Source organism: Vulpes vulpes, chromosome 15 (assembly GCF_048418805.1).
Source record: "Vulpes vulpes isolate BD-2025 chromosome 15, VulVul3, whole genome shotgun sequence".
NCBI lineage: Eukaryota > Metazoa > Chordata > Mammalia > Carnivora > Canidae > Vulpes > Vulpes vulpes.
The window spans coordinates 44,436,312-44,459,479 of record NC_132794.1 but is presented as its reverse complement, the minus strand read 5'-3'; the positions used below and the strand labels follow the sequence as shown (position 1 = coordinate 44,459,479).

General features: G+C 36.2%; 1 protein-coding gene across 1 annotated transcript in view; it reads right to left on the bottom strand.

The window, feature by feature from the left end:
• The window catches only part of LOC112919805 (uncharacterized), a 66,094-nt gene that overhangs the window by 18,318 nt on the left and 24,608 nt on the right, over window positions 1–23,168 (bottom strand). The window contains exon 4 of the transcript XR_011997316.1: window positions 5,450–5,610. The gene's annotated coding sequence lies outside the window, so the exon portion shown is untranslated. The remainder of the gene's footprint in view (window positions 1–5,449; window positions 5,611–23,168) is intronic.

Here is a 23,168-nt window from a genome sequence, read left to right as displayed (position 1 = left end):
TCTCTTTTGCATGATTCACATTAACAGAAAAAACAAATGGGCCTTCTATAATTATATAAGCTGCTTAATCAAGTATATTCTTAACCAGATTTCAATGAGTCTTGAATTTTCCACTTATTATTTTACACATCTCAGGATTGGAAGAATATCCCACAAACTAGTTCTGGCTCTTTCTATTTAAAACTTTTCTTTTTTTCTTCCATGACCTATCTCCTCCTAGTATTATAAGATAAGGTAAAATTACAATTTGACCACTGGCTCTTGTTCAAGATCGCAGATGGGCTGCTGGAGTGAAAATAAGAGTGCTCAGGGTAGCCATTCTTACCCTGAAATAACTAGAAAAAACTATATGCAAAACAACTTTGAAATACAAAATAGCCAACTAAACTGAAACCAAGCGTACAGCCATCTGAAACTTCTTTTTAGCTAGATCCATCAAAATGCCAATGCAAGACCACCTGACATGAAGGAAGGTTTGACCCAGCTGAGATCTCACCTGTTCTTTTCAGTTTTTCAGATTTTTCTACACTTGCTGTTGGTCTGTTCTTTAAAGAGTATAGTGGCTGTCCAACAGAAATAAATGTGGGCCACATCTGCAATTTTAAGTTTCGTACAGCTAGGCTAAAAAATTAAAAATAATTAAAACCAGGTGAAATTAATTTTAATAGTATTTTTACTTAACCCAACATATCCAAAATAGTATTTCAATATGTAACTAATATCCTAAAATTATTAATGAGATAGTTTACATTCTCCTTGTCATATTATGTTTTCAAAATCCAGTGTATATTTTACATTCATAACATTTTCAATTCACAATAACCACATTTCAAGTACCTGATAGCCACATGTGTCTAATAGCTGCCATGTTGGATTGCACATGTCTATAGTAGGAAAAGTTTGTACCATTCTATTTAATATGTCATTATAGAATGCCTGTATGTTTGCTGGTGTTTCCTATGTATCAGTCCTTTACCAGCTAGTTGCTAGGTTCTTTGAAGAATGGTAGAGTTCTTTATCTCTGGGATGCAGTGCTCAAACATGGTAGTCATTGAGTTAAGGTTTGCTGTTGAGCAATTTGGATGCATTTAGAAATTATAGGTGGAAAAATGCAATAGACAATGTGATTTCCTTCTACTTGTGCTACTTTTATCACTCTGTGTTGTGTATACCAGGATGTAAATTCTCAGAGTATGTGGAATAATTATATTTGCAGACTAGTATTAATAAATCTGCCCTGGCACTAGTGTGAATAATGCAAGAGGTAAAAACAATAGGGAATATTCCACATGGTAATACTTTTCTTATGGAATAAACAATCAGATTAAAGTGATGCAAGGTATGAATGAAGAGCAACGTCATCTCACCACCACACTCAAAAATGTGTACTTACCACTAAACAAAAAATAGTTCAGGGACACTGGGGTGGCTCAGTTGTTAAGCGTCTGACTCCTGGTTTCAGCTCAGGTCATGGTCTCAAGGTTGTGAGATGGAGCCCCATGTCAGGCTCCGCACCCAGCATGGAGTCTGTTTGAGATTCTCTTTCCCTTACCCTCTGCTCCTTCCCCTACTCACACTCTCTCTCACTCTCCCTAAAATAAATAAACAAAATCTTAAAAAAAATAATAGTTCACTTTTGATTTGCAACTGTGCTATGGAAATAGAGGTTGCTTTCAAGATACAACCAGGGAATTTACACCCAGTGGCGCACCACATCTAGTGTGCTACATGATCCTCAGCTCTTTGTATAGAGCTTTGAGATGATGACATGGTAAAGAATTTGTCACATCTCTGGCCTAGACATTTTTACAAATTTGGATGAGATTCAAATTACACGGCACAAACAGAGAACACTTTCAGACCACATAAACCCACATTGCCATAGTACTGTAGATTCAAGTGGAAGGTAGATTTCCAAACACAGTCTGTTTCTTACAGGGATGTAAGGAAATACATTTTATAATATGGAAAAGTTTTCCAAGTTACAGTGAAAGAAGCAGAGATTTTAAAAGATACAACTCAGTGAACCATCGAAAATCCTGAAAAAGGGTATTTTGTCATTTTATAGTTATATTATCTAAAAACAACAATAACAACCAAAACCATTAAAATATATCCTGATCATCAGGTTGACAATATCAGTACTTTTCATATTATATTACATTACTTGACTAAAAATGTGTTTTGTCATATTTCTTTTTCTGTATACAATAAAGGTAAAGCAAGGTAGAACATTCCAAAAAATTTGCATCCACTTTCATGCTGAAAAGCTGCCTCTCAAACAAATCCTACAAAATATGTTCACAGATACAACTAAAGACGACTTTAATTACTTCTCTACATTAGAGCATTTCCTTTAATTTTCAGCTCTCTTGTCAAAATTCTATCAAAAGGTTTCCACAGATTTTATTTTTTTCATTAATTCTTTCTGAACAGAGATACCTCTCCTTTCTCTGAATTCCCTTAGCAAGTTCTGTGTGGAGACAAACTTGGTACTTACCATAATCTTCTATTCATTATGGCTCTTTCTCCGTATGCCTATATCTGAGCTCTACAATACAATTATAAGCTTCTTGAAGTCATAGGCCACGTCTTATTCATCTCCTGAAGCTCTCAGGAGAGTCTTGGATAGGAGAAACATTCAATAAATGTGCTAGAAATCATGATGATTTTGCTCATGATTTACAGGAATGTCACAGCAGACCAATGACATGTTAGAGCGATGTTGGCCATTATGAAGGCACACTAACATTTTTATATTTCATTTCCATTCCTTGGCTATCTTTTTTTTTTTCCCTTGGCTATCTTTCTAAATAAATGTGCTTAGTGTTTCATCAGCATTTTCATTCCAAAAACTCAAGTTGAATGTATTTTTAAAAATTAAAATAAAAACTCTAAAAGTCTAATTCTAGCATCAAAGCTTTTTCTCCCTTACAGTTATATTTTAAATGTATTTCAGTGTTTTTAGTGTCTAGCCATAGTTAAGATTCCAGTTTACAAATACATATCTACTGCGGGTTTTTTCCAAATTTAATAATATCCTGAAACCTAATTTTGTGTATTGGATTCATTTAAAATGTGGTTGCTACTCAACAATTTTGGAGGAAAGTAAATTACATCAGACGTAACATTTAAACTAAACCCAGAAGTTAAAATTCTTTATAAATAAGAAAAACAGAAAGATTTCAAATAAAAGGCATGAAAGGCAAAGGAAGCTAATGCACAGCACAAAGTCATTTGGCCTCATGCAAACCCCGCCCAATGGATTCAGCTGTAAGAAAATGAAGCATGTGAAATGCACAAGGGGCAATGCAAGTATATGGGCTTACTGGTGCCAGACTACAGAGTGGCTCAAGAGTAAGAGGCCATGGATGAGAAGAAGGTTTGGATTAACTGTGGCCTTGAAGTTACCCCTGGAAAGTGAGTAACACTCCGTTGTGAGAGGTGCATTAACCTCTTCAGACCACTAGGGTTCAAAGTGTTGCATAAGGGGTAATTTATTAAATGGGTCCTAATTGCTTGGTAATGTACCTTCCAAAAGTCACTTCTCTATGCTATGATTAGGCCTGGGATTTGCCAAGTGCTGTCATTCTCTTTGTAACTCCATAATGGAACTCTAGGATGTGGGAAGTACATCCATTGAACAGCTATATGTCTAATCGGGGTTCAGAGTCCTACCAACAGAGCCAGGCAAACTTTCATTTAATCGTCCATTGTGTAAACACAGAGATACAGAATTAATACACCTTGCAATAAAATATGCCTTCTACTAAATACATATGCATTTTCATAGAATAAGAATAACTTTTTTTTATTTGAAAAGATTGACACGTTTGTAAAGATTTGTAAATTTATCCATTTTGTTAGATTCTTTCTTAAATGTGTAAAAACAAACATGGTTTTTGTTTTCATCGTCTACAAACTTTCTTCTGGCCCGTTTGTTTCAGATGAAGGCCAATCAACACAACTTTGCTTTTTGGGTTCCAACACAAAACTGTTGGTTTTATCAGCCCATCCACAGGTATCACAAATACACACCAGGACTACTTCGGCCCTGGTATTGTTAATTAGCTAGGCCAGCAGAGGGAGTGCAAGAGCATTGTTATAACAACAAAATAAAAAATGTTTTATATGATCATGATAACTAGAAGTAGAAAATCTGACATTTATCTGACGTTTAACTACAGAGGATTCTATAGCAGGATCTGAATGTGGAAGCAGTCTTGGTACTATCACAAAGGTAATATGCTAGAACCGAAGAGACAAGACTGTTAGTCACTGTCCTAGTCTTAGGGTAATTTGTGAACTCACCAAATGTAGCTGTGCCTCACTCTTCCTGTCTTGAAAATGGCTGTCACAGTAGCTTCTGCTAAGATAAGGCTTTTATTTTCCTTAGGAAAGAGTGATTACTTGAATATTGGGAATTAATTGTTCCAAGAACGAAGCTTATGTCTGTTCTGTCTTTCAGAGCTCTGGGTCACTACTTAGTTTTGTCCATGAGTGAAAAACACCTTAGTGGCATCCCCCAATGCCCTGAGAACAGGGTTTGATTAAATCATGGAGGTAAACACATTTTTTATACATGAGGAAACAGAAGTGATTAGGCTTCAAAGCAGCATGGGGATGCCTTTACATCGGAGAGAAGTTATATATTCGAATCCCAAACGTGGTTTTATCATAACTCCTATTCCAGACCGTTTAAAGAAATGACACGCTCTCCAAACATGTTTCCAGACTATGACAAAAGACTTCTATTCAAATCCACCACTCACTGGTTTGTAGTGACTTAGAACCCCAATTTCACCCTGAAGAGAATGTGCTAGAGTTGTGTTTTCCAGAAGTCCTTGGTAGTGTTTCTTTCGAGATCATTTATGTAGCCCTCATAACACTTTTTCCCAGAGGGCATCTCTGACAAAATGATAACCAAAACAAGCCAGCCTTTATACCACACTAAACTAAATAAAATCTTTCTTTATTCTAAAAGTTTGAGATAATCTCGAGGATAGTGCAACTTGCCTGGAAGTTTACCAGGAAAATAGTTTGGAAAGTAAATATTCAGTTCTGCTTTCTCCAGTAGATGTCACTTTCTGTACATAGGATATCAAGATATATAAGATGAACAGTATTCCTTACAATGATGTCAAAAAGGAACTTTGAGTTCCAGCCATACGTAACAACTTTTTAAGCTTTTATCGGTATTTTCTAGTGTTAGAAAACTTAAGGAATGGTAAAGGCAAGATGAATGGTATTAATTAACTGTCTTACCATAGTTCTGTCTAGCTTTAGCAATGGCCATTAAGCATAGCACGTGACACAATATTGCTAGTGCATTTTCAACAGTTATAGAAAGCTAAGTATTATTCCACATCACAGCATAAAATTAATTTGCCAAAAACAAACACAGTTCCTGAGTAAATAAGCAGTCATTAATAATATACTGCATACTTACCAAGAATCTATTTAAATATGAGTTCACGTAAACTACTATGATTTCAAGAGTCATTCTTCTGGGTCCTCTATATCATTTTGGTATTCACATTGGCCTCTTAGGTCTGAGAAAAAAATTTTAGTTCTCCAAAATGCTTCACTATGTAGCAAGAGATACCAGCCCTGAAATGAGAGACAGAGAGAGAGGAAAGGAAAGGAAAAGAAGAGGAAAGGAAAGGAAAAGAGAAAGAAATAATTATAAACCTTAAAAATAGCATTTATATGGCATCCAAATGTACAAGAATGAAAATCAAATGATGCAAGAATATTAATAGTTAGAATTATATTAATTCTTCCTAAAATACTTCCAAAATGCTCTTTGCATTTCTAAACATAAGCCTCATTATGCTGTTCTATTTGTATTCCAGTGCAGTTGAATTTTATATTTGAGCTGTTTTAATAGATGACTTTGAAATGACAGAGAAGAGTACATTTTTGTTTCTTATTGATCGAAGCAAGATTTTTGCTTGTAGCTACTATAACTTTGAAATAATAGGAAAGGTTACAGAGGCTTTTTAAAATGTTGACGTCTGGGTTACATCTGATGCAGTCGTTGTATTGACAAATGTGATTTGATAATTGCCAAATTAAGCTCAAGAGAAAATTAGTTAAACAACTACTTTTATTTTTAGATGCTTTGAACAAAAGATATGAAGTTTGGTAGCAACTAATGATAGGGTGCTAGCGCAAAAATTTCCTAAGAAAACAAAATGGGCATGTGGCTTTTACAAAACAAAGGAATCTATCTGGCCATCAGAATAAACAACATCCAAAACAGTCTCTTGGGGTGTTAAATATTTTGTGCAGAGAGCAAAACCAAAGAGCTCGATTCTTATCTGGGGTTGAGATTTCTTGACTTGTTACCTGAGAAGTTCTATCATTCTTATGTAGCCTTGGTTAAAACAAAGAGATTATAGGCTTTGAGTAATAAAGGGATTTAGAGGCTTTAACCTTTAGGCTACTGATTCAACTCCATTCCAGGATGAGGAGATCTAAATCCTGAATGTACCCAGGCCATGTAGTTTACTTTTATTAGGATCCCATTTCCCAATAAAGCCTAGGACATTTTTTTTCAGTGATTCAGAGCAAGTATGGTTGCCAAAAGAAAAATAAAAATTGAACAGGAAGACCAGAAAAAACACATAGCAACGACTAAGGTGACCCCACTGAGATTTCTGCTGAATGGTGTCAGGGTTCCACCACTCTCAGCCTTAAACTAGTTTTAATCAGTAAACATTAATCTGGAATTTTGGAAACAAATGACGCCGTGGTAATTAATCATCCTGAAAATGAGGACAACTCGTTGATATCATGCGACCAAATTACATGCTTTGATTTGAACTCCAGGAAGAGCTATGCAAAACCCACACCCTCACTGCCAGTTGCCAGTGGTCTTTTCCTGTGTGAAACAGAGGTCGGTGTTTCCCATAGCCTGTTTGCACAGCCAGTATCACTCAGGCAGGAAGTCTCTGGAAGAGTTGGAATTCCTTAGCACCAGGCTTAAGTCTTTTTCCGTTTTCATATGTCCCTTTTCCCTATAGTACTTAATACCCTATTTACATAATAGATTGGAACAGAAAACCCAGGACACTTCAAGAAACAATCCATTAGTTGGTTAATCCTACTGCTCTTGGTTTTGGCTCAGGTCATGATCTCAGGGTCCTGGGATCCAGCCACACGGTGGCTCTGTGCTCAGCTTGGAGTCTGCTTGAGATTCTTTCCGTCTCCCTCTCCTCCTCCCCCTGCTTGTGCTCTCTCTCGCTCTCGCTCTCTCTCTCCTAAATAAATAAATAAAAATCTTTTTAAAAAAAAGTCCATTGCTTAATTCCACAGCCCTAAACATTTTTTAAAAACATGATTTTATTACCATTATTTGAATCATGTCTTGTAATTCTCTCCTTTAAATAATTTTATCAAATATTCAGTGAATTCAAAACCATATTTATAGCATACATACAAAATATACAAATAAGTAAATAGGATGGACATGTTTATTCTGTACCCAACTTAGGAAATGAAATGTACCAGTACTTTTGTAACCTTGAGCCTCTCCCCAAACCCTTTCTTTCCCTATAGATCACATCATCTTGAACTTTGTGTTAATCATCCCCTTGTTTTTCTCTCTCTCTTTTTAAAAATAATATAAATGGAGATTTAGCTATTAACTATTTGTTTAGAAAAATGCAATCAAACATTTGAGAAAGTTGATGCATATAAGCAATTTTGATCAGTTAGAAATATTTATTCAATCAAAATGGCCTGTATTTGCATTCAATGGCAAAATATCGAAATTTTGTAAGAATGTTTTTACCTGCATAAATCACTAAAATACTTTAGAGTGTTCTGCACATAAATTGCACCCTTAATAAATGATGCTTTCATTTATTAAAATAAATAAATAAAAATAAAATAAGTGATGCTTTCAAATCATATAGTAAAAGATTGGATTCCAGAAAGGATTTCTAAGGGAATGTGTTATATATCTTTTAAGATTTTTTTTAACCTATAAGGTTTATATGATTTCCCTACCCAAAGATAAGATCAGGGTCTAGATAGACTGATAATTAAATGTCTGAGTTTATTATTAAGTTAAAGATTCCTCTAATTACCTGGCCACCCTACCAGCCCTGTCTTGAGAAATGAAGAAGAGCAAGTCCCAGAGGAGGAGTGGAGGATGCCCCTAATCCTCTGTGAGAAGGGACAGGAGAATAAGAGAGGATGAGACCAGAAGATCCCTGAGGCATCTGCCCTGTCATCTTCCTCTTCTCCTGTGCTCCAACGTAGACTCCACACCCAGTTTACAACCAGTATATAGCAGAATCCCATTTGTTGTTACTCAGCAGCACAGTAACTCCAAATATACACCTGCTTCTTTTTTCTTCTCCAGACCGTCTTCCCCGGGCATCTGGGCACATCTGATCTTAGGGTCTCCTGTCAATGCCACTAACCCTTGAGTTACCTTTTTACAACTTAATATGGGACATCCATTTAGTATTTAGGAGAGTCCAAGTCAAAATTCACTAATAAGGTACAGTGTATTACTATTTTAAAGAAAACATTAGGTGATAACTTAGTTTTATATACTAAAGTTAGAGTATCCTAAATTTGTATATGTTATCAACATGGGTATTTTTGCATTCTGTTTAAAGTTATTGAGAGGTATTCTAGGCCTGAACTCTAAAATAGGAAAATGAGACATTTAAGGCATCAGTTGTTACAATTGTAAGACCCTTGATAGATTGATTACTTAATGGCAAGAGTGACAAGTGTGACAGTAGATTGAAGAATAGAATTACCACCTCAGTAAAAAATAAACATTAATATTATTAACGATTAATTTCTTTAATTTTTTTTAAATTTCTTTAATATTATAAATAACTTTGAAGGCATCGAAGATGTTGAAAACTAATATCAGTGGATTGAAGGCTTGTGCAATAATCTTTGTCACACCACTCATATATCAATTGAAAATATTTTAAAATTATTTAACATTCTCATCCTTTACTTTATCTTGTTGCCACATTCATTCCCTCCTTTTTGTTTTCCACAGCCATGTTACAAAGTCCTCAGGCTGTCTTTTGCTTGAACCCCTTTCTACGTCTTCAAAGCTTGCTCCTCGAATCATTTTACATGGCATTATCCAGACTGAACTTTGTAAACCAGAGTTTTTCTGCTTTTGTTCTCCTTTGATCAGTTCTAATTTTCCATGGAAATAATTTTAAACTCCTTAGTATGGTATTTAAGTAAGTCTTCTACTGTTGCACCTGATGGCAGTCGGTTAAGTGTTTAACTCCTGATTTCAGCTCAGGTCATGATCTCAGGGTTGTGGTATTGAGCCCCAAGTCCCACTCCACACTCAGTGCAGTCTGCTCTAGATTCTTTCTCCCCCTCCCCACCTGCTCATATGCTCTCACTCTCTTAAAAAAAAAATTAAGCCTTCTACCTAATTTTCCAGCCTTTTCCCCAACCACTACAAAACCTGTTTTTAACTTCTGTATCTAATATATAATCATTTTTGCATGCCATGAAATCCCCTTCACCTACAATGCTCTACCTTGCCTTCTCCCACTCTATGTTTTTGTCTGAAATCCTACTGCTCTCCCAAACCAAAGTATTGATTCTATGTAAAATCCTTCAATTAATCCCAAATCCTTAGAGCTTCTAAAGCATTTTGGTCATGCTCACAATATAGCATTAATTGTGTGCTATTTCATATTTTAATTATGAAGGGAAATAGGTCTTATTTCTCCCTGGATGAGGTTTATGCATGACACCTCCTTAAATGTGCAATCCACACAATCAGCATAGTATATGTTGCACTGGATTGAACAGTTGAATATATAAGGCAAAATAGAGCTACTATCATCTTTTATCAAGGCCTTGAAAGAAATTACTTGAGTGGAATTATATGAGTAATCTCTTATAAGTTTACTACTTTTTATAGATTTTCAAAGTACATTCATTCTGAGTACTTCAAAATTCCAAGATGAGTACTGGATTGAGAATTCAAAAACAATTAATATCCAGCCCCTGCCTTCTGAAAGCTCAAGACCTAAAAACAAAGATGGACACCCAAATGCAATTAGCTATAATACAATGCTCTAAGTATCCCAGAAAAGGTTAGAAACAAAACTACTTAAGCATAGAGCAGTTAATTCTTGAAGACAGGAGGTGGTAACAGAGTGAGGGCCACCTTAATTAAGATCTATGATGTAGGCGGTAAAAGAGAAGCAGCTATTGGATAGATGAGAAGCCAAGCCTGGAACAGCCATGTAGGTGGTGCATTACTCAACCTCTAGGGTATTATTCAGTTAAACTACAATGTATTGGTGCCCTCCGAAGGTGTGCAGGAAAAGAGCAGAACTACCCAAGAGGTGTGAAAGCCCATGTTAAGTAATTGTCTCGACATCACACCTAAGTTCAGTTGAAATTTTATTAACATTTCACCTTCCATTTTGTCTTCTCTAAGCCTCCCTTCCATAAGGTTTTAGGACTTTTTTTTTTTTTTTTACAACCTCTATTTTAAAGGAAATGCCAAGAACATCACAATTCTTGCTACTACAATATTCATTAGAATAAGAGAGTAAGTCAAATCATGAGAGACTCTCAACTCTGGAGAACAAACTGAGGGCTGCTGAAAGGGAGGTAGATGAGGGAATGGGGTAACTGGGTGATGGACATTAAGGAGGGCACATGATGTGATGAGCACTGGGTGTTATACTCTATGTTGGAAAATTGAAAATAAATGTCAGGGATGCCTGGGTGGCTCAATGATTGAGCATCTGCTTTTGGCTCAGAGCGTGATCCTGGGGTCCTGGGATCGAGTCCCATGTCAGGATCCCTACATGGACACTGCTTCTCCCTCTGCCTGTGTCTCTGCCTCTCTCTCTCTCTCTCTGTCTCTATGAATAAATAAATAGAATCTTAAAAAAAAAAAAGAAAGAAAGAAAATAAATTTGAAAAAAAATATCCACTTGAATAGTTTGAAAACAAAATAGGTTGCAGATCAGAATCAGCAAAACACAGGAAATCTTAGCAATCATTATCTTTTAAATTCAATGTTTTCAAACTTTTAAGTCCCTTTACCCAAAGCAAATGCTGCTAAGATCAGTGTACAAACAAGGAAAAAAGCGATAGTCTTTGCCCTGAGTTCCACCAGCTAATCTTTCCTCCCCAACCAAGACTTGCAGGTTTCTCGTGTCCTCTGGATTCAGAAGCACTGTTTGAAAATGATTGCTTCTAGACCCACCTCTTCTTTTATAATTGAGGAAACAGATTCAGAGAATTTGAAGTACTTTGTATAAGTTCATAGCAGCATTTAGTGGCAGAATAGGAAACAGAAGTTCCTCAACTGCCACTCTTTCAAGATAAAATTAATTCTATTTACATAGCAAAATGAGCAGGAGGTACAAGGGTCTCCCAAAGTGACATTTGGGATAGAGAGAGACTGTTTCTTTTCTGTGATAAGACTTCATTGGAATTCAGTAAGTCAGTGTTAAGTAACTCAGAATCGATGCTAAGTCTTTTATTTTATTCTATCTTTCCTTCATTTTGATATTGAATTACCAGAAATGACAGCCACCAGGCCCTCTAACTTCTTGATCCTAGACAAGGGAGATGGCTAAGGAAATTCATCTCGATGATGGCATTGGCTGGTCAGACATTTTCCTGCTGTAGAAATCAAAATTTTAAAAAAATTTTTAAATTCCCCCAGTTTAAAAAGGCAGGAAAAACCCCAAATGATTTTTCTCTCATCTCAAATTGCAAGGAAGGAGAACCAAACGTCTAAATTCCTTTGCTGGTCCAACATATTATGTTTTGATTTAGAGATTGATTTTTTAAATTTTTTTTTAATTTTATTTATTTATGATAGGCACACAGTGAGAGAGAGAGAAGCAGAGACATAGGCAGAGGGAGAAGCAGGCTCCATGCACCGGGAGCCCGACGTGGGATTCGATCCCGGGTCTCCAGGATCGCGCCCCGGGCCAAAGGCAGGCGCCAAACCGCTGCGCCACCCAGGGATCCCTAGAGATTGATTTTTTAAACTCTCAATACACACACATATATGAAGAAGGACTTAATCAAAGTAATCACATACGTAGGTATTGTAAATTATCCTCCTTGTCAAGAAAGTTTAGTAACTATGAATAAATGGAACTAAAATAATTTGGGAACTAAATAGAGGAATGAAATAAATGGAGCCAAAAATGGAGGGAAAAAATGGTATTTAAAGTCTATGTAGAAAGCTGCTACTGGTAATCATTAAATCAAATATTATAGCTAAATTATTTAAATGAAATTGGAGCTTCTAAATGGTCTCATACCATATCATGAAAAAACATCTGCTGAAAGGAGTAATAGAAATACTTGCTTATTGAAATCAAATGAGTTAATAACACCTGAGAACCAAAATAACAAGGTATGGTTACAAATATAATGCCAAATTTGAGCTGAATCAATATTGACAAATTATAATTGCAGACTTCACATTAAAACCTTCCAAATTACCAAGGTCATTGCTTTTGGAAGTTACGGATATTCTTGATTATTAATAGCATACAAGTCATCTTAGCTTCTTCCCTAACAGAGCAAGGAAGTAGAGACAAATGCAAAGTTTCTTTCTAATTATACCACATCTGGATTTCACCTGCCAAATCTAACTGTCTGCCTTAAAGCATGGCCCAGCAAGTAGATATAGATTAATTTTCTAAATAGACCACAATGCCCAGCCTCTTCCAAAATTAGTGCTGTCATGTGCCACGATTTTCACGTGATGTCACCAACTTCATCAATCATCCTAGAAAGCAGACAGAACACAGTACAGAGAATAGCAGAAGAAAACATCTTGGAGAAATACTTCATAACTTCCAGATAGTAACCCAAGGAGACACTTCTGAAAAAAAATTAATTGGAAACATTTCTGCTGTAAGTCCCTAAACAGATCTTTAAATTTGTAAGTCCTACCATTTCAAACATCTCTCCATACACATGCAAGCGTGTGCACGCGCGCCCACACCAAAAGCCACAAGTACAAAAGAACCAACAATAGACTGAAGACTAGTTATTTGCTGGACAAAATGAAAACATTGTATTTACATTGCAAAGCTGCCTATATTTTATTTCTCAGATTATTTGAAAGTATTCTTACAAATTGTTCTTATACTTTGAATTTATCCTTCTATAGTAAAGTAGTCATTAAAACTATTTGTTCACCCGTGGAAGTTATTTTGTCATGAAGGGATTTAAGAGTTGAGTCATTCTCTAGTCTTGTGTGTTAGTTGATAACCTTTATTTTAGAAAGCAACTCCTCTAAAAGAATTGTTGTATATTGAATTCTATTTAGTCGAACAAGCAAGGACACTTCAGACATAGCCTAAAACTCTGTCTCTGAAAAGGAAACTTTGTCTTGGGGGAAAATAGGATGTCCAACCACCCTCTACCTAGCCGGTATCCAAGTATATGATGAATCAGAAAAGTATAACATACAAAAGGAATATTTATGTGTCTTCCTCTTTCATCAGATACACAGTATTTTTTCTCCCATGTCACAAAAACTGTAACCGCAATTTACAAGTATATATGCACAATCAAATTGCTATTGATTTAGCAATGCATTTCTTTGATGTCCCTTGCCTTAACCTCATTTATAAAGCTGTTTTGCATTATTTCAAACTGTCAATGATTTGTTACTCATGAATATTCAAATCTAATTTGCACTTACTTTTTTGTATGCAAGCTTACTTTCAATATGCCCCTACAGTTGCCCTTTTGTTTTGTATTTATTTGTGGATTGTTTTACTGAAATAATACTTCTTTAAAAGCCTAGTAAGTCCATATCATATAAAAACAACAGAGTGGTTGATAATTGACTCTTCTTGATCTCCGTACACTGTCTCTATGTTTTGCTACTTAGCAAGTTTAGTCATTCTGCAAACATGTCTCTAGTACTAAAATAACCATGTTTTTGCTAGTAGATGTCATTTTCAGTGAAATGGGTTTAATTTTGAGGATCCCTGGGTGGTTCAGCGGTTGAGTACCTGCCTTTGGCCCAGGGTGTGACCCTGGAGTCCCAGGAGTCCCTCATCAGGCTCTCTGCATTAGAGCCTGCTTCTCCCTCTGCCTCTGTGTGTGTGTGTGTGTGTGTGTGTGTGTGTGTGTGTGTGTGTGTGTGTCTCATGAATAAAAAAATAAAAGCTTAAAAAAAAAGAAGAAATGGGTTTAGTTTTGCTGGGCAATGTATCTCCAGGAAAGAGTCAACAATTTTTAGATTAATTGAGCCTTACCAAAAAGGAAGGAAGGTGGGCCACCTGGGTGCCTCATTGGTTGGGCATCCAGCTCTTGGTTTCAGGTGGGATCAAGCCCCATTTCTACACTCAGTGCACACTCTGTGTGGGATTCTTTCTCTGCCTTTCCCTCTGCCCCTTCTCTCTCTCTCTCTCTCTCTCTCTCTCTCTCTCTCAAATAGATAAATAAATCTTTAAAAAAAATAGGAAGAAGGAAGGAATGACGAAAGGAAGGGAGGATTGTTTATGATAGAAAAACAAAAAGTTCATGCAGAAGTGAGCCTTCCATGTCCATGTGGATCAACTTTTCCTCTTAGGTCGTGGAATGCAAGAAATGAAACCTAATGCTCTCAAGCACTATAAAACCCTTTTAGATGTCTTTCAGATGATGATAGCTAGAAGAGACACTCAGACTTTCTGGACTGCAGGCATGTCACCCATGATTGAAAGTCCAAAACAGCACAGCAAGGAGCCACTTGTATCGGAATGGGCAGAGTTTCTGCTTATAAAACCTGTTCAGGACCAAATGGAAAATGCCACATTAAAAAAAAAATGGAGTCAAGAACATCTCTTTTGTAATTGATTTCTGGACTCAAGTGTGATTTCTAAGAACATCCAAACAATTAAATGCCCTACTTTGCCAAAAGAAGAAGAAGAAGAAGAAGAAGAAGAAGAAGAAGAAGAAGAAAGAAAGAAAGAAAGAAAGAAAGAAAGAAAGAAAGAAAGAAAGAAAAGAAAGGAGAAAGAAGAAAGAAAGAAAGAAAGAAAGAAAGAAAGAAAGAAAGAAAGAAAGAGAGAGAGAAAGAAGGAAGGAAGAAAGAAAGAAAAAACATTTTCAAATATTTATGTTTTCATGCCAGGACCTAAAATAGAAAAATAATTAATAACATTTACATTGCATCATATTCAATCTCTAAACTACCTTTTAAGCTACAAAGAAATCATTGGTTACCTTTTGCCTTCCATCACAAAATCAAGACATTCTCGCATTTACTGAGTGATTCTGTACGAAGGATGGATGGTAGGCGTCAGTGCATCTCATCCAGCCCACAACATGTTTTCCTTTTTGCAAACTTCTCATTATCCCTCAATTGGACATATTCCCTCAGGTAATATGATCTCCTTCCAAAAGCTACTAAATTGATAACTAATCTCTTTTTTAGTCTTTTTGTTTTCACTTAGAAATCAATTTTTTAATTACTGAGAAAATATTCCACTGCCATGATATTTTGTTGCTTATGTGTGTTGAAGCAAATGTCCTTTGTCTAAAAGAGTTCATAATGTTTTCCCAACATTACCATTTAATTTACGATACTGGTATCACTATTATTCCCTCCATTGTGAAAACGAGACATCACAGATTCACTGGACCCAACATGCTACCGAAAGCTGTCTATGAAGGAAACCCCTCAACAGGATGCTATTGTTGTCCATTTAACTAAGGGGTTTATTACATCCTAATCTCTGACCCATGAATCAGAGGACTTAGCTCTAGACAAAGTCTGGGATATAGAAAATTGTTAACAATGAGGATTCTAGCATTATACTCCTTGCTTATACACCTAACTGTGTAGATTAGAGCAAGTTGCCTAATCTCTGAAAGGCTTAATCTCCTCATCTGGGAAATGAGGGCAATCATAGTACCTACCTTAGGTGGTTATGGGGATTAAACGAGAGTATTCAAATGCAATGCTTAGCACCCCTGTCAGTGCTCGTTATGGAACAGCTATTTCTAAAGCCCGGTGTTTGCCAGAAGTTGAACCCAGTTTCTAGTCAGTTGTATTTTAAACTGAGAAAAGATTGTATTTTCATCTATCCCATGTTTCCCCTGTTTTGTATCAGTAACACAGTCAAAGTGTCTGCTCCCAACTCCAGGACTGTGTCCTCTTTTAACCAGTGGCTATTTCAGGACCCCTGGTTAAGCCTTCTGCAAAGACATACAAATGGGATGTGAAGGGAAGTTTGCTGGAGCCTTCTCATATTATTTTTTGCACATGTCTTCCCACAACAATATCCAAAGAAAGAGAAACAGGCTCTCTTCTTCTGTGTTGTTGTGGGAAGATAGGAGGCTCAGAACTGCTGAGGACATCTGGCTACCAGCCTGAGGATAAAGTTGATGCACATAAGAGGGCAGAGCCAAGAAAATTGAAGGGAAAGAGAGATGCCCCACCTCTTGCCAATGGCAGCGCTTTATTCCCTTATTGCTTAAGCCAGTCTGAATTAGGTTTTCTGTTACTTGCAGCCAAAAACATTCTAACTGATTCAGAGAGGCAGCCAAAAACAATGTTTTTTACATATTAACTCATAGCACAACACTCATTCACAGGAGCAGAGCAGTCCAGTGCCCGAGTTTACACAGGCATATAAACATGTTGTAACTGCTCCTGCCTTTTCTAAGTCAGTATCCCAGCCACATATCCACAATGTGTCTGTCTCTCTGAAAACAGAAAAAAGATTCAGAGTGAATCTTCCAAGATTTTTCCAGTCTCCTAAATAACCAGCAGAACCCACAAAATGCTCTTTTTGCTTTTATAGGAATTAGAATTCTAGGCAAGAGTGCCACCTCTGGCTTGCTGCTGTAACCTCATCTCAGATCCGTAGGCCTCACACTTTTACTGCTCAGAAACGTACTCTGAATTTTACATTCTTTGCATCCCAGGAAATCACAACCCACAGTAGAATGGCACCACATGAATCTAATCCAATGACATGAAACCTAAGTGAAAATTATCTTATGATTTGTGATAGGGTTTGATGTACCTACTTCAAGCTGACCAACTTAACCTGGTACATGTGACCTAAAAATAAGTGAATGCCTTTAAGCCTCATTTTGCATCTTTGTCACAAGAGTAATTCCAGTTTGCTTGGGCTCTAAGGGAACTAGATTGTGAGTTGTATGATCAAAATGAGGAGTTCCCAACTAAAAATCAAGAATGAACTATTTATGGTACCAAATTAGTTTAGTCCTTCTCTCCACCCCCCTCCCCACCCCATCTGCCACAAGCTATCCATGATTTAATCTTATCAGGAGCGCTCAGGATTATAGTTCCAGTACCCCTTTAAATAGGCAGTAAGAGGAGAGGTCAGGTAATTCTCTGTTGCCCTAGATTATATAGAACCATAGATCTGGAGACATCCCGAGATATTATCTGAAGGGCCAGCCACAGATAATGCCAGAGGCGTGCTGAGGGTCACAATGCTGGAAGCAAGTCTTTCGACTCTTCAGCCAACATCATATCCATCAACCCCACTATGCCTTTCATATAAAGTGGCTCTTAAAAGATGTATGAGTGAATACATTACTCATTTTAATCTTGAGGCAGCCCTTTGTTGCTTAATTTATCTCCATGAAATCTAAGTATAGTTTATCTTTAGGGTTATTTAAAAATACTACTTTTTAAGTCAATCGGAGAAGGGCAAACATTATACGGTCCCATTCATTTGAGGAATATAAAAAATAGTGAAAGGGATTAAAGGGGAAAGGAGAAAAAATGAGTGGGAAATATCAGTGTGGGTGACAGAACATGAGAGACTCCTAACTCTGGGAAACGAATAAGGGGTAATGGAAAGGGAGGTGGATGGGGGGATGGGGTGACTGGGTGACGGGCACTGAGGGGAGCACTTGACGGGATGAGCACTGAGTGTTATGCTATACGTTGGCAAATTGAATTCCAAAAAAGCTATTTAAATAAATAAATAAATAAATAAATGTACTACTTTTTATATTTTAAGATACAGAAAGTCAAGCCAATGGCCTTTCTTGCTGTAGGTTTCTTTATAGCGTATAAGAATATGTCATTTCTTGTATCCCCGAAAACTAGAAGTAGTACAGATAGTAGTTCTAAAATTTATTTCTTTTAATTTCAGTACATTCAACAGTGTTATATTAGTTTCCGCTGTACAATATAGTGATTCAACAGTTCTATACAGTACTGTTGATCCCAATAAGTATGTTCTTAATCCTCTTCACCTATTTCACCCATCCCCCCACCAGCCTCTCCTCTGGCAACCACCAGTTTTTTTCTCTACAGTTAAGAGTCTATTTTTTTAGTTTGTCGTTTTTCTTTGATCATTTGTCTTGTTTTTAAAATTCTACATATAACTGAAATCATGTGCTATTTGTCTTTCCCTGACTGACTTATTTCACTTAGCATAATACCCTGTAGTTCCATCCATCTTGTTACAAATGGCAAGATGTCGTTCTTTTTTATGGCTAATATTCCATTGTACGTGTGTATGTGTGTGTGTGTGTGTGTGTGTGTGTGTGTGTGTGCATACCACTTATGCATATATTTATCAGTGGATACTTGGGCTGTTTTTATAATTTGGCTGTTGTGAATAAGGCTGCAGTAAACATAGGGGTGCACATGTCTTTTCAAATTCATGCTTTTGTATTCTTTGAGTAGATACCTAGTATTGGAATTACTGAATCATATAGTAGTTCTATTTTTAATTTTTTCCACGTGGTCACACCAGTTTGCATTCCCACCAATAGTGCACAAGGGTTCCTTTTTCTCCACATCCTCACCAATGCTTGTTCTTTCTTACATTTTTTTATTTTAGCCTCTCTGATAGATGTGAGGTGATACCTCATTGTGGTTTTGATTTGCATTTCTATGATGAGTGATGTTGAGAATCTTTTCATAATGTCTGTTGGCCATCTGTATGTCTTTGGAGAAATGTCTGTTCACGTCTTTTTTTTTTTTTTTAAGATTTATTTATGTGAGAGAAGGAGACAAAGAGCACGAAACTGGCAGGAGGGCCAGAGGGAGAGAATCTTCTAGCAGACTCCCTGTTGATTCAAGGCTCAATCTCACGACCCATGAGATCATGACTGAGCTGAAACCAAGAGTCCGAAGTTTAACCTATGAGCGACCCAGGCACCTCTTCTGCCCATTTTTAAATTGGATTGTTTCAGGGGATTTTGGTGTTAAGTTGTATTAGTTCTTTATATATTTTGCATACTGACTTCTCACCAGATGTGTCATTTGCAAGTATCTTTTCCCATTCAGTGGGTTATCTTTTTGTTTTGTTCATTGTTTCCTTTGCTGTGCAGAGCTTTTTATTTTGATATAGTTTATTTTTGCTTTCGTTTCCCCTGCCTCAGGAGACATATCTAGAAAAATGTCGCTATAAGTGACATCACAAAGATTAGTGCCTATGTTCTTTTCCAAGACTTTTATAGTTTCAGGTTTCTCACATAGGCCTTTAATCCATTTTGAGTTTATTTTTGTGTATGGTGTAAGAAAATGGTTGGTTTTGGTTTCTTGCATGTAGCTGTCCAGTTTTCCCGACACCATACATTAAAAGACTATCTTTTTCCCATTGCATATTCTTGCTTCCTTTGTTGTTAATTAATTGACTATGTAATTATGGGTTTATTTCTGGGCTTTCTATTCTGTCCCAGTAATATATGCATCTATTTTTGTTCTAGTGCCATACTGTTTTAATTATTACAGCTTTGAAGTATATCTTGAAACTTGAGATTGTGACGCCTCTAGTTTTGTTCTTTTTCAAGACTGTTTCGGCTACTTGAGGTCTTTTGTGGTTCCATACAAATTTTAGGACCATTTGTTCTAGTTCTGTGAAAAATAATTTTGGCACTTTAATAGGGATTACATTAAACTTAAGTTATTAGATTATTATAAAGATATTATAAAAATTTAGATTGCTTTGAGTAGTATGGACAGTTTAACGATATTTGCTCTCCCAATCCATGAGCATGGAACATCTTTTCATTTGTTTGTGTCATCTTCAATTTCTTTCATCAATGTTTTACAGTTTTCAGAGTACAAGTCTTTCATCTCATTGGCTTAGTTTATTCCTAGGTACTTTATTATTTTCGGTGCAATTGTAAACGTGATTGTTTTCTTGATTTCTCTTTCGGCTGCTTCATAATTAGTCTGTAGAAATGCAACTGATTTCTGTATATTGATTTGTCTCCTGTGATAATACTTAATTCATTGATCAGTTCTTGTAGTTTTTTGATAGAGTCTTTGAGGTTTTCTGTATAAAGCATCATCTCATCTGCAAATACTGGAAGTTTTACTTCTTCCTGATTGGAAGCCTTTTAATTTTTTTCTTGTCTGATTGCTGTGACAAGGATTTCCAGTACAATTTTGAACAGAAGTGGGTGAGAGAGAACATCTTTATCTTGCTCACTATCTTAGGGGAAAAGTTTTCCATTTTTCACCATTGAGTATGACGTTAGCTGTGGGTTTTTCACATATGGTCTTTATTATGTTGATATATGTTCCCTCAAAGCTCTCTGTTGAAGATTTTTATCATGAATGGATATTGTGCTTTGTCAAATACATTTCCTGCATCTATTGAAATTATCATGATTTTTAATCCTTTCTTTTGTTGATGTGATGTATCATGTTGATTCATTTGTGAATACCGAACCACCCTTGCATCCCAGGAATAAAATCCCACTTCATTGTAGTGAAATTTTTTTTAATATATTGTTGGATTTGGTTTGGATTTCTTTTTAAATTTCATTTATTTATTCATGAGAGACAGAAAGAGAGAGAGTGAGAGAGACACAGGCAGAGGGAGAAGTAGGCTCCATGCAGGGAGCCTGACGTGGGACTCAATCCCAGGCCTCCAGGACCAAGAACTGGGCCAAAGCAGCACTAAACTGCTGAGCTATTGGGCTGCCCTGGTTTGGATTTTATTGAGGAATTTTGCATTTATGTTTATCTGAGGTATTGGTCTGTAGTTCTCTTTCTTTTGTAGTGTCTTTATCTGGGTTTAGTATCAGGGTAATGCTGGCCTCATAGAAAGAATTTGGAAGACTTCTTCCTTCTCTTACTTTTTGGAATACTCTGGAAAGAAGAGGTATTAACTCTTCTTTAAATGTATAGAATTCAGCTATGAAACTATCTGGTGCTGAACTTCTGTTTGTCAGGAGTTTTTGATCATTGATTCAATTTCATTGTGGGTAATCAGTCTGTTCAAATTTTCTCTTTCTTCTTGATTCAGCTTGGAAAGATATGTTCTAATAATTTACTCATTTCTTCTAGGTCATACAATTTTTGGTATACAATTTTTCATAATATTTTCATATAACCCTTTGTATTTCTTAGGTGTCAGTTGTTATTTTTCCTCTCATTTCTGATTTTATTTTCATACTCTGTTTTTCTCTCTTTCTTTCTTCTTCTTCTTCTTTTTTTTTATGAGTCTGGCTAATGGTTTATCAATTTTGTTGATCTTTTCAAAGAACCAGTTCTTAGTTTCATTGCTCTTTTCTATTGTTCTTTTAGGTTCTATTTCATTTATTTCTGCTCTAATTTTTATTATTTCCTTCCTTCTCTTAGTTTTAGATTTTGTTTGTTCTTCTTTTTCTAGCTCCTTTAGGTGTAAGGTTATTTGCTTATTTGAGATTTTCTTACTTCTTGCAGCAGGCCTGTATTGCTATAAACTTCCCCCTTAAAACAGCTTTTGCCTCATCCCAAAGATTTTAGACCGCTGTGTTTTCATTTTCATTTGTTTCCATGTAATTTTGATTTCCTCTTTGATTTCTTGGTTGACCCATTCATTGGTTAGTAGTATCTTATTAACCCTCCATATGTTTGTGATCTTTCCAGATTTTTGTTTTGTGGTTGATCTCTAGTTTCATAAAGATGCATGTTATGACTTCAGCCTTTTTTAATCTATTGAGACTTGTTTTGCAGCTAACATGATGTCTGTTCTGGTGAATATTTCATGTGCACTTGAAAAAAAATGTGTATTCTGCTGTTTTAGGATAGAATATTTTGAATAGATCTGTTAGGTCTATCAGTCCACTGTTTGCTTGTTCATTATCTATTTGGATGATCTATCCATTGAATGGGGTACTAAAATCCCCTACTATTCTTGTATTACTATCAATTACTTCCTTTGTTTGTTAATAGGTGCTTTATATATTTGGGTGCTTCCCTGTTGAGTACATAAATATTTACTATTGTCATATCTTTTTTTTGGATTGTTCCCTTATGATTACATAGTATCCTTCTGTTTCTTGTTACAGTTTCTTTTCAAGTCTATTTTGTTTTCATCACTTCGCTTTCAACCTACAGGTGTCCTTAAACCTGAAATGAATCCCTTGTATGCAGCATATAGATAAGTCTTGCTTTTTTTTAATCTGTTCTCTCTCCCTTTGTCTTCTGATTGGACCATTTAGTCCATTTACATTCAAAGTAGTTATTGATAGGTATGTGCTTAAAACCATTTTATTTCTTGTTTTATGGTTGTTCTTCTCTATTCCTTTCTTCTCTTGCTCTCTTCTCTTGTGGTTTGCTGGCTTTATTTAGTGAAATACTTAGATTCCTTTCTCTTTATTTTTTGCTCACCTATTTCCAGATTGTGTGTGTGTGTGTGTGTGTGTGTGTGTGCGTGTGTGTGTGTGGTTACCATTAGGTTTATATAATATATTGTGTTATATATAACAGACTCTTTTTTTATTTCTTTGTGTAGGGTCTCACTGAGGTCCTGCACTTTTTCTCAAGTCCAGTGAGTATCTTTATGACTATTACTTTAAATTTCCCATCAGGCATATTACTTATATCCATTTCATTGAGAGCTCCTGTTGTGATTTTTGTTCTATTCTTCAACTTGGGGCATATTCATCTGTCTCCTCATTTTATCTAACCCTGTGTCCATTTCTACACACTAGGAAAGTCAGCTACATCTCTACTCTTGCAAGTAGTTGCCTTATGAAGAAGTTCTGCGGTGCTCTATAGTGTAACACCACCTGTTTACTAAAACCTGGCACTTAAGGGATATCTCCAATGTGTATTGCATGCACCCTGCTGTTGTGACTGAGCCACATTTGGCTTCAGTCCAGTCACCTGCATTGGCTCCTTTTGCCTGTTGTGGGCAAGATTTGGTCCCTGTGTCACTAATGGGCCAATCTAG